The sequence below is a fragment of the Trichosurus vulpecula genome, chromosome 4 (genome assembly GCF_011100635.1).
Source record: "Trichosurus vulpecula isolate mTriVul1 chromosome 4, mTriVul1.pri, whole genome shotgun sequence".
In the NCBI taxonomy this organism is placed as follows: domain Eukaryota; kingdom Metazoa; phylum Chordata; class Mammalia; order Diprotodontia; family Phalangeridae; genus Trichosurus; species Trichosurus vulpecula.
Genome location: NC_050576.1, coordinates 369,790,209 through 369,807,935, shown reverse-complemented (window position 1 = coordinate 369,807,935; position 17,727 = coordinate 369,790,209).

The window sequence follows — 17,727 nt, the reverse complement described above, 5'->3', positions numbered from 1 at the left end:
ATATGTATATTTGTAGTTCTTAATCATTTTTAAAGACTTAATTTGGTTATTCAGGAGAGGCAGCATGGTACAGTGAAAAAAAATGTTGGATTTGGTATCAGATAACCCAGGTTCCTATCTAAGCTTTACTGTTTACTTACTATCTCTGTGACCTCGGGGCTGACTAGCCTTCACATGGTTATCAAGAAATTTACTTTTACTAATATTAACTTGAGTTACAACCATAGGACACAGAACAAGTTACAACCATAAAAGTGATCAGGATATATGTGTGTGTGTGTGTGTGTATATAAATATATATATAATATGTATATATAATATGTATAAGCATATAAATACATACACACACACACACACACACACACACTTTCATATATACACACAATCCAAAATTCAGAATATTTTGAAGTTCCTTTTCCAGAACTGCTTTCAAATATAGCATAAGCATAAGCCCCACAAGAAAATCAGGCACCTTACCTGGCTTGGTCTTAATTCACCAGATTTGGGTGCTGAATGACTTTGGTCTATTTCCAAATTAAGTCCACCCCCAAAGAATATATATTTACTATTATTGATAATTCTCATCAGGAATTCCTTTTACCAATGAAATTGTAGAACCAGCCCCTATCCCTAGCCTTACTATGGAGGATTTTCCAAAGAAGAGACTGCAGACTTTAAAGATAATTTTCAAAGAAAAATATTTTGAGCAGATAAGACTGTGGGAAGATGGGTACTAAGACATAGAGGATCCACTGTTGCTCAGACTGAAAATAGAATAGTTTGTCATTTCCTTCTCCAGTTTATTTTACAAATGAGGAAACTGAGGTAAATAGGGTTAAGTGACTTGCCCAGGGTCATATAGCTAGTGTCTGAGGTCAGACTTGAACTCAAGTCTTCCTGACTCCAGGCCTAGCACTCTATCCACCCCACCACCTAGCTGCCCCACAGAGGATCCCAGATTCCTAGAAAACAACCAGTCAGGACTTAGAGGTTCACCACTCTACTAGGTCATAGAAAGGACTACTTTCTATTACCTAGAGTCCCCCACACAACCCAGGAATCTACAGAGGGAATATTGCAGTCCTGTGAAGATTATAGGATAGAACTGTGTAGGTTCTCAGAAAGTAAAGTACAGAGGGCAAGAAGTAAGCCCTGGAGCCTCGGGGCAGTGCCAGCATTCCTGGCTTCAGCTGAATATTTTCCAATCCTAGCCAAGCCTGAACCTTCCCTGAGGCCATAGCCATGGCCGCAGGAGAGCAACTTTGGGGATATATTGCATGGCTCATTGTGGCACAACCTGCCCAAATTAGGCAGCACCAGAGCCTTTCCCAATCTCGTGGTAAGATGACTAAGCCTGGTTCTGGAGACAGCAGCTTTGAGGTGTTCCCAGCAGGTCTGTCACAGTCATAGCACTCACTCCAGGAAAGAGAACTTGAGGATGGCATAGTCCCTAAAACGGCTGAAGCCTAACAGGGAGCTGATGCGGGTTATTCCAGGTAGGATCTAGCCAGAAACCTGGGGCTTCAGATAAGCTTCAAGAGAAAAACCTTAGGCAAAATCCAGCCTGAGAAGTCCCTGAAGCCTGCGGCAGGAACTCATCATGGGAGTAAGCCCTGAGTTCAGCAGCAGGAGGAAGGACCCTAGTAGTGCTTATAGTAGCAAGAGGTCTCCTAGTCCCAGGACAAGAAGGAGCCTCCAAAGTCTAGAAACAGAGCAGCTTCAGAGTCCTTGAAAGGGGAGGTGTGGTTTGGCCCACTGAACTCTAAACCACCAGGAAGGCCCTGCCCACACCATTCATTTGAGGAGCTTAACCCAAGTAAACCATCTCCCTCCTTCCCCCACTCCTCCCATAAGTGGACCAGGAGAAACCATAAAGACTATGAGAAAATACTTTGGTATTTTAAGTAATCTCACAAGTCCAGTCATAAAGCCTCAGGAAGAAAAAAAAAATGTCCTGGCCACAGTGATTATAGGAATATCTAGAGTAAATTAAATAAGATCCAGAAATGAAAAGGTAGGATAGAAGGATTAGCAAGGAAAATTGGCATCTTAGAACAGATGATGAAGAACCTCATTCAACAACTGAATGCCCTGAAAATTAGATGGGCCAGACAGAAAATAATGACAACAATAAAATAAATATCAAAACAACTTTTTTAAAAAACAAAAAAGGAAGCAAATCTAATAAATGTTATTTTTTAAACAACTTGGAAACACATTTTGAAGAAATAATCTAAGAATTGTTGGACTATAGGAAAAGTTGTGATCAGAAAAAATTCTGGGTAGCATCTTTTAGGAAATGATAAATGAAATTTTTCACTTACTAGCTGTGTGACCTTGGGCAAGTCACTTAAGCCCAATTGCCCTGCCTTCCCCCCTCCAAAAAAAAAAAAAAGAAAAGAAAATTTCCGGAAATCTAAGAACCACAGGGTAAAGTGAAAACAGAAAAAGTCCACCGGTCACCTCGCGAAAGACCCTTCAGAATGAAAATTCTCAGGAATATCATAGCCAAAATCCAGGGCTTCTGTATAACTATACACATATATGCACACACACATATATACACACATACATATGTATGCACGTGTGCATATATACTTGTATGTTATATATGTACACATGACATATATACATGGCATATATACATAAATGACGTGTGTGTGTGTGTGTGTTTATATACTGTAAGCAGCCAAAAATGTTCAAATACCATCGGCCTACAATAAGGTTTTCACTAGACTTAGCAGCTGCCAACACAAAGAAGAAGAAGGCTTAGACTAGGATATTTCAAAAGGTAAAAGGTAAGGGTATACAACTATGGATAATCTACCTGGCAAAACCAAGTATAAAAATGGATCTTTTTAAAAAAAAAAAAAGAGAAGAGGATTTTGAAGCATTCCTGATGAAAAGACAATAATCATGTAGACATTTGGAAATGAAAATGCAAGAGCCAAGATAAACACTGACAGGCAAACATATCTGTATAACTGAAAGAGAATATGTGGGATGAATTATTTATATGTTAATAGAGGAATAAGAAACAAATGTCTTCTCATAAGCCTAATATCTTTAATGGTCATGGAAAAAAGTTATGTCACAGAATCTACGGATGATTTTGTTCTGTTTTAATAGTTTCAGGAGAAGACAAAAATAGGACAAGAGACTAGGCAAGAAAGGAGAAAGAAAGGGAGGAGAATCATTATTATATAACAAAGATATATAAGGAGACTGTATAGCCATGGAAGAAGGTATGAGAGGCACAGGAATTTCATGAACCTCAATATCACCTGAATTAAACAAAGGAAGTTTGAATACAATTACTTATTCCTTCATGCAACACACACACACACACACACACACACACACACACACACACACACCTCAGTATAGGCACACATTAAACTCCAAAGGGAAATTGGAGGGGACCATGATGAGAGAGGGGAATAAATGGATTTAAGAGGGAGGCCAGGATAGTTAGGGGAAAAGTCATAAGCAAACAATCTCAAACGTTGGAGGGAGGGATGTAAAGGGAGAATAAAAATGAAAGAAAGAAAGAATAAAAGGCTGGGATCAGGGGTAAGGAGAAGAATTGAAAGAGAAAACAGGCTGTTTCACTTATGAGATCACAAGTGTCAGACAAATTCCCTCCCTTCTGTTTATTTGTGAAGAAGGATGTGGGAGTAATGAGAGGAAAACCTACAAGAAGACAGAATGGAGGGAAATACACAATTAACAATCGTAACTATGAATGTGATGGAATGAAGTCATCCAGAAAATGGAAAAAAAAAAGATAGCAGAATGGATTAGAAGGTAGAATCTGGCAATATGTTGTTTACAAGAAACACATTTGAAGCACAAAAATTCACATAGAGATAAAATAAGGGGCTGGAGCAAAATCATTACGCTTCATTGAATTCAAAAAAGAGTAGCAATCATGATTTCATATAAGGTTACTGTAAATTAAATAAGTTAAAAAGATAAGCAGGGAAATTATATTATTCTCAAAGGTGCCATGGATAACACTTCAATGTCAAGGCTTACCATACATTTAATAACATAGTATCTAAGTACTTAAAGGAAAAGTTAATCAAATTGGAGGGAGAAATATATGCCAAAACTGTAATAGTAGAAAACTTTAATGTACCCTTTTGAAACCAAGACAAATTTAACCAAAAGATTTAACAAGAAAGAAGTTAAAGACCTGAAGAGAATTTTAGAAAAATCTGAGATACTTGAATGGGAATAGAAAGAAATAGATATATATCTCAGCTGTTTATCATAACTAAAAATTGATCATGTATTAGCGCATAAATGCTTCACTGAAAATGAAGAAAGACAAAAATACTGAAAACATAATTTACTGATTATAATGCAATAAAATTATACGCAATAAAGAATTTTAAAGTAATTAGAACCTAAAGAACATGATTACAAAAAACTGGTGGGCCAAAATACAAATTATAGAAATAATAGAAAATTTCATCAAAGAATATGAAGTAATAAGACAACATAGAAAACCTTATAGGATGCAGCTAAAGCAATTTTGAGGGGGAATTTTATTTTTCTAAACATTTTCATGAACAGAAAAGAGAAAGAAAAAATAAATGAATTAAAGACACAATTTAAGAAACTTGAACAAATCAAAAATCTTCAACTAAATAACAAAGTAAAAATTCTGAAAAACTAAAGTGGAGATCAATACAGTTTAAACAAAAAGACAATTGAATTAATAAATAAACTGGGGAGCGGTTTCTTAGGGAAAACTAATAAAGAAGCTAAGCAGTTAACTAATTTTCAAAAAAGAGAGAGGAAAATCAGTTGTTCATTACAAAAGTGAAAAAGGAAAACTCACAGCAATTTAAAAAAGAAATAAATGAAATTGTTAGAAAATACTTTGCTCAATTATTTGGTAATACAAACTGATAAAACTAGACAGCATAAATGAGTACTTCAAAAATGTAAAAAATCAAGATTAACAAAAGAAGAAATCAATTATTTAAATAACTTAATATCTGAAAAGAGAAATTGAACAAGCAAAAATGAAATCCCAAAGAAAAAAATCTCTAGAAGTAAATGGATTCACAAGTGAATTCTGTCAAACATCCAAAGATTAATTCTAATACTCCATTGTAATAATAAGAAAAGAAGGCATCCTTTCAATCTCTTTCTGTGATACAAATATAGACTTTATAGCAAAGCTAGGGAGAGATAAATAAGAGGAAAAAAATACAGACCAATAACCATAATGAATATCAATACCAAAATTTAAAATAAAATATTAGCAAGAAGTCTGCAACAGAATATTGGAAAGATTATACACTATAAACAGGTTGGATTTATACCAGGAAGGTAGAGTTGCTTCAACACAAGGAAGACTACAAATATAACCAGGTTAATAATGTAAATAGTAAAAACCATATTATACTATCAATAGATGTTCAACAAACTTTCAATAAATTCCAACACTTATTTCTGTTCAAAACTAGAAATCATAGGGATAAATAAACTTTTCTTGATAATGGTAAATAGTGTTTCTCCAATTCTAAGAGCAGATATTACTTGAAATGAAAAAAGTTAGAGGCCTTACCAATAAGATCAGGAGTAAAACAAGGATACTATTTAACATACTGCTAGATGCTATTTATAATAAGAAGACAAGAAAAGGAAATTGATAAAACAAGTCTAGTAAATAAAATTATAACCTTTTGCAGATGATTTGATGATATTCTTAAAGAACCCAAGAGAGTTAACTAAAGTTAATTGAAACAAATAATGACTTCATTAAATTTTAAGGATTTAAAATAAATCCACATAAATCATGAAAACAAAACAAACAATAAAACTCAGAAAGAAAAGGTAGAAAGAGAAATCCTATTTAAAATAACTCCAGAAGCTAAAATACTTGGGAGAGTATCTTCCAAGATTCACTCAGGGACTATGTAAATCTAACCATAAATCATCCTTTGCAGAAATACAGATCTAAATAATGTCTGAGAAATATTAACTGCTCATGGAGAGATCAGATAATATAATAAAAATGACAATACTACTCAAATTAATTATTCAGTGTTGTACTAATCAAAGTCCTGAAAGAATATTTTATAGCTATAAGAAATGATAATGAAATTCATATGGAAGAACAAAAAGTCAAGAACTGCAAGGATAATAATGAAAAAATAGGAATGAAGGTGGTCTATTCATACCAGATATCAAACTATACTACAAAGCATTAATCATTAAAATTATTTGGTACTGATTTTTAAAAAAAGAGATCAATCAGTAAAACAGATTAGGCATACAACACATTCAACACAAACACAGTATTATAGTGTTTGATAAACCCAAAGACTCCAGCTACTGGGGTAAGAGTTCACTATTTGACAAAAATTGCTGAGGAAAAATCTTAAAAACCAGTCTGGCAGAAATTAAATTTAGATCAACACCTTACATGATATACAAAATAAGCTCCAAATGGATGCATGACTGTAACAACAATGTTGCTAGCAGCTACTGTGGCTGTGTAAGACCAACAACACCAGCATGCAGGAGCTGCCAACATAGGTTCTTTGATCTGCTTTTCTAAGGAAAGCAACTTTAAGGGGTTAACAATCTCAGTTTAATCAAACATACATATATCATTCACTTAATTCAGGGGAAAAGATCAGCCCTCTGAACTTCAGGGCAAATACAAACAGAAATTACAAATATCAACAGACAGACCTTGTCTGATTCAAATCACAGTTCATAGTTACCAGAGAAGCACCAACATCTGGCTTACAAAGCTGGGGCGGGATGGTGGGGGTTGGCTTCAACAGCTTGTCCAGAGTCTCATCACCCACATTCTTTCAATGAGTGTACCCCCAAAAGTGAAACACTAACCTTCCAGGACATATACCCTGTTCAGGACTCCAGGGTGTGAGAAATCACTAATACCAGAGTGTGGGAGAGTACCACATCATATACAAATCAATGACTCTCCCCAGTGCTGAGAAGCACTCCAAGACAAAAGATCCCACTTTACCTGCCCCACTGAAACAAAGGCCAGAATCATCAAAGGCACTCGACAGCCTTAGCACCCCAAAAGAGAAGAACAGCAAAAAGTCCTGCCTTGATTACCATTACAATGACCTAACAATAAAAGGTAATATCATAATTACATTAAAGTAACAAGGAAGGAATTACCTTTGGGATCTTTGAATTGGAGAAGAGTTCATGACTGAACGAGTGATAGAATGATAAAATATAAAATGGATCTTTTTTTATTACACGAAATTTAAAAAATATTGCACATTATTTATTTTAGCAAAAATTAATAAAGGAAATGGGTAACTGGGGAAAAAAATTTTTATAACACATTTCTCTGATAAAGAGCTCACTTCTAAGATATATAAAGAACTGATTCAAATTTGTAACACTGAGTCATTTCCCAATAGATAAATGGTCAAAGGACACCAACAGTCAGTTTTCAAAAGAAGAAATTCAAGCTATCAATAATCATATGAAAAATACTTGAAATCACTAATCATTAGAGAAATGCGAATTAAAATAATTCTGAGATTCTCCTTCACTTCTGTCAGAGTGGTAAAGCTGACAAAAAAAGAAAAATGACAAATTTTGGAGGGGCAGCAAATAGATAGTTACCCTGGTGCACTGTTTGTAGACGAGATATGAATTTGTTCTGGTCTTTCTGGAAAGGAATTTGGAATTATTCCCAGAGAGATACCAAATTGTGCAAATTCTTTGACTGAGCTATACTACTATTAGGCCTATACCCCAAAGAGATCGAAGAGGGAAGATAGAAATCTACATGTTTTATTTATTTGTTGCAATTCTTTTTATTTTTTTTATTTTTTTTAATTTAAATTTATTTATTTAATTAACATATTTGGTTTTCAGCATTGATTTTCACAACAGTTTGAATTACAAATTTTCTCCCCATTTCTACCCTTCCCCCCACTCCAAGATGGCTTATATTCTGGTTGCCCTGTTCCCCAGTCAGCCCTCCCCTCTATCACCCCCCTCCCCTCTCATCCCCTTTTCCCTTCCTTTCTTGTAGGGCAAGATAAATTTCTACGCCCCCTTGCCTGTGTATCTTATTTTTTAGTTGCATGCAAAAACTTTTTTTGTTTTTGAACATCTGATTTTAAAACTTTGAGTTCCAAATTCTCTCCCCTCTTCCCTTCCCTTCCCACCCACCCTCCCTAAGAAGTCGAGCAATTCAACCTAGGCCACACATGTATCATTATGTATAACCCTTCCACAATACTCATGTTGTGAAAGGCTAACTATATTTTGCTCCTTCCCAACCCATCCCGCTTTATTGAATTTTCTCCCTTGACCCTGTCCCCTTTCCAAAGTGTTTGTTTTGATTACTTCCACCCCAATCTGCCCTCCCCTCCATCATCCCCCCCCATTTTTTTTTATCTTCCTCCCTCTTCTTTCCTGTGGGGTAAGATACCCAACTGAGTATGTATGGTATTCCCCCTCAGGCCAAATCTGATGAGAGCAAGGTTCACTCATTCCCCCCTCACCTGCCCTCTCCCCTCCTCCCACAGAACTGCTTCCTCTTGCCACCTTTATGCGAGATAATCCACCTCATTCTATCTCTCCCTATCTCCCTCTCTCAGTATGTTGCTCTCTCATCCCTTAATTTCATTTTATTTCTTTTAGATATCTTCCCTTCATCTTCAACTCACCCTGTGTCTGCTCTCTCTCTTTTACATATATATAATATATATATATGTATATATATACATATATATAAAAACACACATATATACATACACATACATACATATACACATAGATATATACATACGTACACATTCACTTATATATATACATAAACACATATATATATATATGCATATTCCCTTCAACTACCCTAATACTGAGGTCTCATGAATCATACACATCATCTTTCCATGTAGGAATGTAAACAAAACAGTTCAGCTTTAGTAAGTCCCTTGCAATTTCCGTTTCTTGATTACCTTTTCATGCTTCTCTTGATTCTTGTGCTTGAAAGTCAAATTTTCTATTCAGTTCTGGTCTTTTCACTGAGAAAGCTTGAAAGTCCTCTATTTTATTGAAAATCCATATTTTGCCTTGGAACATGATACTCAGTTTTGCTGGGTAGGTGATTCTAGGTTTTAATCCTAGCTCCATTGACCTCTGGAATATCGCATTCCAAGCCCTTCGATCTCTTAATGTAGAAGCTGCCAGATCTTGGGTTATTCTGATTGGGTTTCCACAATACTCAAATTGTTTCTTTCTGGCTGCTTGCAGTATTTTCTCCTTGACCTGGAAGTTCTGGAATTTGGCAACAATATTCCTAGGAGATTTCTTTTTGGGATCTATTTGAGGAGGCGATCGATGGATTCTTTCAATTTCTATTTTGCCCTGTGGCTCTAGAATATCAGGGCAGTTCTCCTTGATAATTTCTTGAAAGATGGTATCTAGGCTCTTTTTTTGATCATGGCTTTCAGGTAGTCCAATAATTTTTAAATTATCTCTCCTGGATATATTTTCCAGGTCAGTGGTTTTTCCAATGAGATATTTCACATTGTCTTCCATTTTTTCATTCCTTTGGTTCTGTTTTATAATATCCTGATTTCTCATAAAGTCACTAGCTTCCACTTGCTCCAATCTCATTTTTAAGGTAGTATTTTCTTCAGTGGTCTTTTGTACCTCCTTTTCCATTTGGCTAACTCTGCCTTTCAAGGCATTCTTCTTCTCATTGGCTTTTTGGAGCTCTTTTGCCATTTGAGTTAGTCTGTTTTTTAAGGTGTTGTTTTCTTCAGTATATTTTTCAGTATTTTTTGGGGTCTCCTTTAGCAAGTCATTGACTTGTTTTTCATGTTTTTTTCGCATCCTTCTCATTTCTCTTCCCAATTTTTCCTCTACTTCTCTAACTTGCTTTTCCAAATCCTTTTTGAGTTCTTCTAGGGCCTGGGGCCAGTTCATGTTTTTCTTGGAGGCTTTTGTTGTAGGCTCTATGACTTTGTTGTCTTCTTTAGGCTGTATGTTTTGGTCTTCTTTGTCACCAAAGAAAGAATCCAAAGTCTGAGACTGAATCTGGGCGTGTTTTCGCTGCCTGGCCATATTCCCAACCACTTAACTTGACCCTTGAGTTTTTCAGTGGGGTATGACTGCTTGTAGACTAACGAGTTCTATGTTCTACGTTTGGGGGGGCGGTGCCAGCTCTGTCAGAGCCGCACTCCTCCTTCCCCAAGAACCCCCAGTCCAGACTGGGCTTAGATCTTCAGCAGGCTGTTGCACTCCTGCTCTGATCCGCCACTTAATTCCTCCCACCAGGTGGGCCTGGAGCCGGAAGTAACAACAGCTGTAGCTGCCCCACCTCCGCTGCCCCCGGGGCTGGAAGCCGAACCGCGAACTCCTTCCACTCCCGCAGCTTTTCCCACTAACCTTCTCCGCAGTCTTTGGTGTTTGTGGGTCAAGGGGTCTGGTAACTGCTGCAGCTCACATATTCAGGGCGCTAGGGCCCCCTCCGCCCGGCTTCTGGTCTGGATGGTCCGCTCAGGCTGGGCTCTGCTCCACTCCGTTCCCAGCTCCCAGCTCCGTGTGGAATAGACCTAACCCAGAGACCATCCAGGCTGTCCTAGGCTGGAGCCCTGCTTCCCTCTGCTGTTCTGTGGGTTCTGCCATTCTAGAATTGGTTCAGAGCCATTTTTTATAGGTTTTTGGAGGGACTCGGTATGGAGCTCACTCTAGTCCCTGCTTACCAGCTGCCATCTTGGCTCCACCTCTTGCAATTCTTTTTATGGTAGCCAGAAATTGGAAAGTAAAGATGTGTCCTCCTATTAGAGAATGGCTAGACAAATCATGCTATGCAAACATAAATGGGATATTATTGTGCTGTGAGAAATGATGAAAAGGCAATTTCAGAAGAAACTGAGAAGACTTCTATGAACTGATACAGAGTGCTATGAGCCAAACAAGGAGTATAGTTTACACTATAATATTATATAATATAATTGTAATTATAATATCTAATATATCATTTATACCATCATATTATGGAGAAAAACAGCTTCAGAAGACTTCAGAACATTGATTTAACACTCTGATAAACCATAACTCTAAAAAGAATGCAAATATGAATCACATTATTCACCTCCCAACAAAGAAGTGAGGAATTTAAAGTGCATAAAGAAGCATACATTTTTTTGGATATGACTAATATGAGAATTTGGCTTTTGGGGGACAATGTAGATAAGTACTGAAAGATTTATTTTTCAGGTTGCTTTTAAAAATATTTACTTAGGAGTGGCAGCTTATTTAAAAAAATACCTGTTACTTGGAAAAGAAGAAAAAGTATTTTGAGTAATAACCATACAGTTAGAATTGATGTTTGATCCTCTACTTTTTTTTTCTATGTTTAATATAAAGTAGCATGATACAGCAGAAAGAGCATTAGACTGTTAGGAGGCCTAGGTTTTTGTCCCCCCTCCTCCATTTGCTTTCTAACCCTGGACCCATTACTTCACTCCTCTGAATTTCAATTTTCATACCTGCAAAACAAGCATTATGCCACTTGCCATACTTGCCTCTCCCACAAAGTGCTATTTAAACAAAAGCTATTATTATACATTCTCATATGGTTGTTTTTGACAACAACAACAAAAATAGAAGTGTTGGTTTTTAATCATGCCTTGCAGCTTTTGATTACAAACCAAGACATGGTCAGTGCTAGATCCCCATGTAAAAATACTTATCATTATTAATTAACTAATAATCAGCAAACACTTAAATACCTACTATATGCCAGGCACTGTGCTGGGTACCTGGGATACAAATACAAAAGTGAAACAGTTGTTGCCCTCAAGGAGCTTACATTCTCCTGGGGTATTTAGCATCTTCACAGATGAGTAAATAGAGAATATTTGTACATGAGAAAATTTTCACTAAAATCCCTATCATCAATGTAGCATGAAGGTGATCCTAAATCCTCAAAGGCCTTACTAATAGATATTAAATTCTGATGAGGTTTACTTAAGTGATAAGTCTATCTATCTTTTGTTTAAGAACATACACATTCACACAGACATATATGTGTGTATATACATACACATACATACATATGTGTACGTATATTTGTATGTATGGGTGTGTATATATATGTATGCGTGTGTGTGTGTGTGTGTGTGTGTGTGTGTGTGTGTGTGAGTGTGTATTTTGTTTAAGAACTCACCCAGCTAAGTCTGGAGAGACTCATCACTAGAAAGTTGTCTGCCCTTCAGCAATTCACGACAAAATGTAAGTCCACTGGAAAAGACCTGAATTCAAATTTTAGCCCTCCTGTTCTGTAGGCATACACAGTCCATTTCATTAGGGTGTGTAGCCAGGGAATTTTAGTTGTAGGTTTTTTTTTTTTTCTAAGATGAAGCATTGTTGGCTACTGTAGCACCAATGTGATATTCACAGCGCCTATGAAGGCTATGAATATGCTGGCGTGGTTCTGAATCACAAAATATAACAGACTCTCCATATGGAAGACAGAACCAAAACATTTATCCCAACACCAAAAGCCAAAGCCATCAGAGGAACAAAGGAATCTAAACACATTAGTAATGCGGGGGGCACCAACCTCCCCAAGCCTTCCCTCTGTTAGGGCCTTCCCACAACAAGGGCAAAATCACTCCCTCTCTCATTCATGCTAGTTCCTGCTCTCTCTCTCTCCCAGCTCTGACTGCTCTCACCAAATTCCTCTTAGCTCTGCTCCACCCTCCCTGCTCCACCCATTCTGCTCCACCTGTTCAGCAAGCTTCTCCCACCACAGGCTTCATGTGACTCAAACTCGTGTGACTTAGGCTTCCATGTGATTTAAGCAGGTCACATGGGCCTCTTAATGGATAGGAAAGATCTTCCTATTTACATTACCATTATAGATACTCATTCAACAAAGACGTTATTCATCAAACTAAAAAAAAAACAAAACTACAAACTAAAACTTAGCTGACCTTAATTTTTCAAGTGATCAACTAAATTTTACTTAAAACAAATGAAATGAAAAATGGCAACTTTAGGGGCACATTAAATATATGACATACACTGTATGTATTTATTAACCTCTGTGACTTTGTGAAGTCACTCATCCTTTGTGGGCCTCAGTTTCCTTATCTGTAGGATCAGAAGGTTGACTAGATGGTCTCTGAGATCTTTTCCAGCTCTAGGCCTGTGATCTTATTACTTAGCTATGATGAAGTCATGGCTCCCATATTATGGGAGTAATTTTTTTATAAAAAGTTATATAATGATTTGTCTATGTTTCCCAATCATTATCCCATCCAGTACCATAGAGCTGAAATTACCTTTCATATTATGGGATAATTAACATTAATGCTTGAACAGGGTAAAATTATTTTCTTAGACCTCAGTATTTTCCAAAAGAAGTCTGTTTTACCCAAATTTCTTTTAACATTTTCAGTTCAACGTGATTGAACCTTCTCTTACATTTTCAGGCTCTCCATACCCATTCAGATATAATCTGTACCCATGGAGCTACCAGTAAGACTTTTTTTTAAAGGAGGTATGTATAGGGGGGTGTAAAAGGAAGGAGAATGAAGCAGATTTTTTATTCTTATAGAAAATTACTTACCCAGTGGTTTCTATTGGAATGAGCTTTTCTTTCCTCCATACAGTTTTATGCTGGCCAACTGTACCTGGCACAGATGTATGGCACTACTTAGCTCATAATTTTCCCCTCACAGTTCACTTTCTACTTTTACATACAAATTATAAATTGCTTACTTAAAACTTATCCACATCTTCAAAACACATTTAGTGGAGGCCAAAAGTAGGGAAGCATAGGGATGAAGCAGATGACCCTAGACTATTTGACTGCTCCATGCCTCAGTTTACCTTTTTGAAAAATAGAAATGGTAATATATTGCCCTTTCTACTGCAAATGACTGATAAAAAAAACCTGCTGTAAATCTTAAAGTGTTATATAAATGTAAATAATTATGCAAGTTATACAGGGAGGAGTAAGCAATCATAGAAGCAAATCAAAACAATCCTGAATTTACAGTCTAAATTCACTTTCTAAAATTTGTTGGTGTGGGGAAGTACAAGTTTTAAACTGTGAGGCCATAGTTTTTTTTGGTACTCCTGCCAATTTAAAGGTTTGGAGTTGGCAGCCTCTCTTGTTCTACAAAGAATTCTCCCTTTTGTGCACAAATCAGGGCTTACTTATTTTTCCTTCTCATCTTTAGGCCACATTGAAGGCAGCATTATCAAAGTGAAAATCTCCCTTAATAATAAAATAAAATAAGAAGTGAAATCTAATTGAAAATCATGCCCACTTCATTTTGTTCTGTGTACCACTGAACTTATTTTTAGAGAGTTTCTTCAATCTGGTCATTTTCACAGATATTTTTGTCAGTGCATCCTGTTCTCTGTCACCTACCAATCTGGTTGCCATGGTATGACAATGATTTTTTTTTTCAAACAAAAATAAGCCTTCCACAACAATGTACTCCCATTAAAAAAATGCCACACTGACATACATACTCACTTACATTATCTTCCATTAAATATGAACTGACCACAGCTTGGCTTCCAGCTCTCTTTTTATCCTTAGAGCTTTCAGAATTGGAACTGTCCTTGGGAAGGCCAACATTTTTAATGGAAAAGAGGTCCTGGAGAGCTGATAAGGCAATTGTATGTCATGGCAGCTTACAGTTTTTAATCCATTATAAAGGAATATTTAGCATGCCACAGCAAACCTCTTGTTTTTCCAAGCATTGCCAGAATGTTTGGAGATCCAACTTGATAAGCAGTGACCCCATTTTAGAGATAGGGAAAAGATGAGAGAAAGAGAACCCAAGCTATTAATCCAGGGGCCCACAAGAGCTCACTGGCAGAACCCGATGCAGTGTATGATTTCTGTTTTTCTGTGTTAGTTTCCCTAGGTCTTTCTCTAGGATCACAAGGACTAGGAAAGACCTTCAGAGGGACTAGGGACAAAATCAATCAATATACACAAAACTGTCACCTGATAGAAAGGAGTGATGTGAAGAATACCAGGAAGTATTCAGGGTTAGACACCCTCTGTCAAGCAGTGAAGACAAATCCCCATGATTATGGATCTAGAAATGGGAAGGACCTTGGAGACCACTCCTTGAACTTTATAGTTGTGAGGACTGAGGCTGGAGGGGATTAATTCACAGGTACAAGAGTGGGGGAAAGTGCTAGCTTAGGAATCAATGTCAGCCCTGCTTATTACTATCTGTGTGGTCTGGAACAAGTGACCTCCACTTTTTGGCTTCAGTTTTTCCATCCGTAAAATGAGAGAGTTGGGTTAGATAGTCCTTCGACTTCTGAATCTATGATTCTAAATGGGAGAACTAGGCAGGGAAAGGGAGGCATGGAAACTCTCCATCTCTCTCTGTTCTCTAGATCTCTATGACACTTAGAGTCAGGATTACTTAATTTAGCATTTAATTACTCTCTTATTGTTTAATGTGTGTTACTAATTAGCATGGGAGGCAAGATCAAACTTCTCGAGAAAAGAAACAACTTTTATTCTTCTGACTTCCCTCTTCCATCACACACACACACACACACACACACACACACACACCAAGTGCCTTGTGCCCCACCCGGAATAGACTTCAATTACTATTCAATGACTATTAGTTTAGTCCAAAGTTTCTTAATCTGGGTCCATGAACGTGTTTTTGTTTTGATTTTTTGATAATAGTTTTTCAATATAATTGGCTTCCTTTGAATTCTAGCATTTAAAAACATTATTCTAAGTTTCAACAGAAAGCCAAAGGGAGTTTATCACAATCCTATACACATACACAGGCAAACACACATATACACATGACTAAGAACCCCTGACCTAGTCCATGTCCAGAATATATTTAAAGGAATAGGTTAGATGTATAAATGCTTCCCCTCTCTGCGCATAAAATGGGTGTGTGTGTGTGTATACGCATACATACATATGTACATATCTGTATATGATGTGTGCATATGTATATAATGCTATAGAATTGGGATCTGTTATATAATAGTTCTGATTCTGACTCCAGCTATTTTATTAGTAGGCACCTAATTTCACCTCAGTTTCTTTATTTGTGAACTAGAGAGAGCAATAGTTGTACTATTTCACAGGTTTGTGCTCTAATATATTAAAGATCCCATTTCAATCTGTTATTATCTATTATATAATAGATCCTATCTCTATTTTGCACATACACATATATTAACATATAATATGAATGCATTTACATATATATTAATATATGTGTGTATGTGATAGGTCTCATTTCTATAGTATTTTGTAGATTGTGAATGTGCTTATCTCATAACAGTCCTGTGACACAAGTGGTACAAATATTTCTATTAGGTATTTCATAGCTAAAGTCAGAACAAGAAGTCAAAATCACATGTTTTGACATTCCAATGAAATGTAAATTCCTTGAAGGCAGTGTTTGCCTGGCTTTTTATATTTGTATATCCAGTGCCTGGCACAATACCTGGCACATTGAAAGTCATCAATAAATGCTTGCTTATTGTTTGGCTGATCAATCAAGTCCAATATTTTCCCCCTACCTGCATGGTATACAGTTTCTCCATCAGGAAATGATAAAATGTTTTACAAATGAGGTGGATCTGTCCTTGCTCCTGAGTATGCCACCTGGAAGGCTGGTGGATATTTGAAATAGTCTCTAAATGTTATCTGACTTCAATTTAGAGACTTCTCAGTTACAGGACTAAGAGGTAAATGTGGAGAAAGCTTCCTTCCTGCTCTCTCCTTATCCAGGCAGAGTTGCTGTATTGCATTTGCTCTCAGCTGTTGTATATTATGTAGGGGGTGGATGTGGTTGTCAGGGTTAACAGCCCTGAAACTTTGCAGGGATGTATAGAATCAAAGGGAAGAACCTTCAGAGATTCCTAGAAACTGGGGAGTCTGTACACAGTATACTGTGATCTGCAGGTGTCTGATCTCAGGAGCGAAGACAACTGAGGAGTCCTGGGAAAGAGAAATACCTTGTATAGCTAGTCACAGATGGAAAAAGATAAACTCCTTGGGTAGCCTGGGGTCCAGAAACAGACAAGTTTTCTGTATAAAATATGGCAACAAAGGGAAAGAGAAGCCTAAGTCAAAGGAGGCTGGAGAGAATTCTCTGTATCTTTCTGATCTTTAATTTTATTTTGCCTTTCAAGATAGGTATCTAATACAAGATATTCAATACATCCAGAATGTAAGGGGGAGGGGGAAGAAGACAGAGAGAGACAGAGACAGAGAGAGAGAGAGAGAGAGAGAGAGAGAGAGTCAATATAATCCAGGAAACATTTACTAGGCACCTATTATGTGGCAATCACTATGTTAAGTGCTGGGGATATAATTAATAAGAAGAAAGATAGTCCCTGCCCTCAAGGAGCCTACAATCTAAAGGGGGAGACAATATACAAAAAAAGGACAAGAAGAGGCTAGTATGGGGGAAGGGTAGAAACACCAGGGGATACTTGGATGGGGGCATCTTGTTCCATGGAGTTGAAACCAGACAGAATAGCAGATACAAAGTAGGAGAAACTGAAAGGTTAGTTTCTGTCCTCTATAAAGGAAGGCACTGGGAGGAGTTTGGTACTCTGTCCTCCAGTCAGAGGGGAGAGGAGGCTGAGGGAGGTGGTGTCAATCAAGGCTCGAGTTTAGAAGTGATGAGCTTACCCTGAGAGGGAAATCTTGTTCCAATA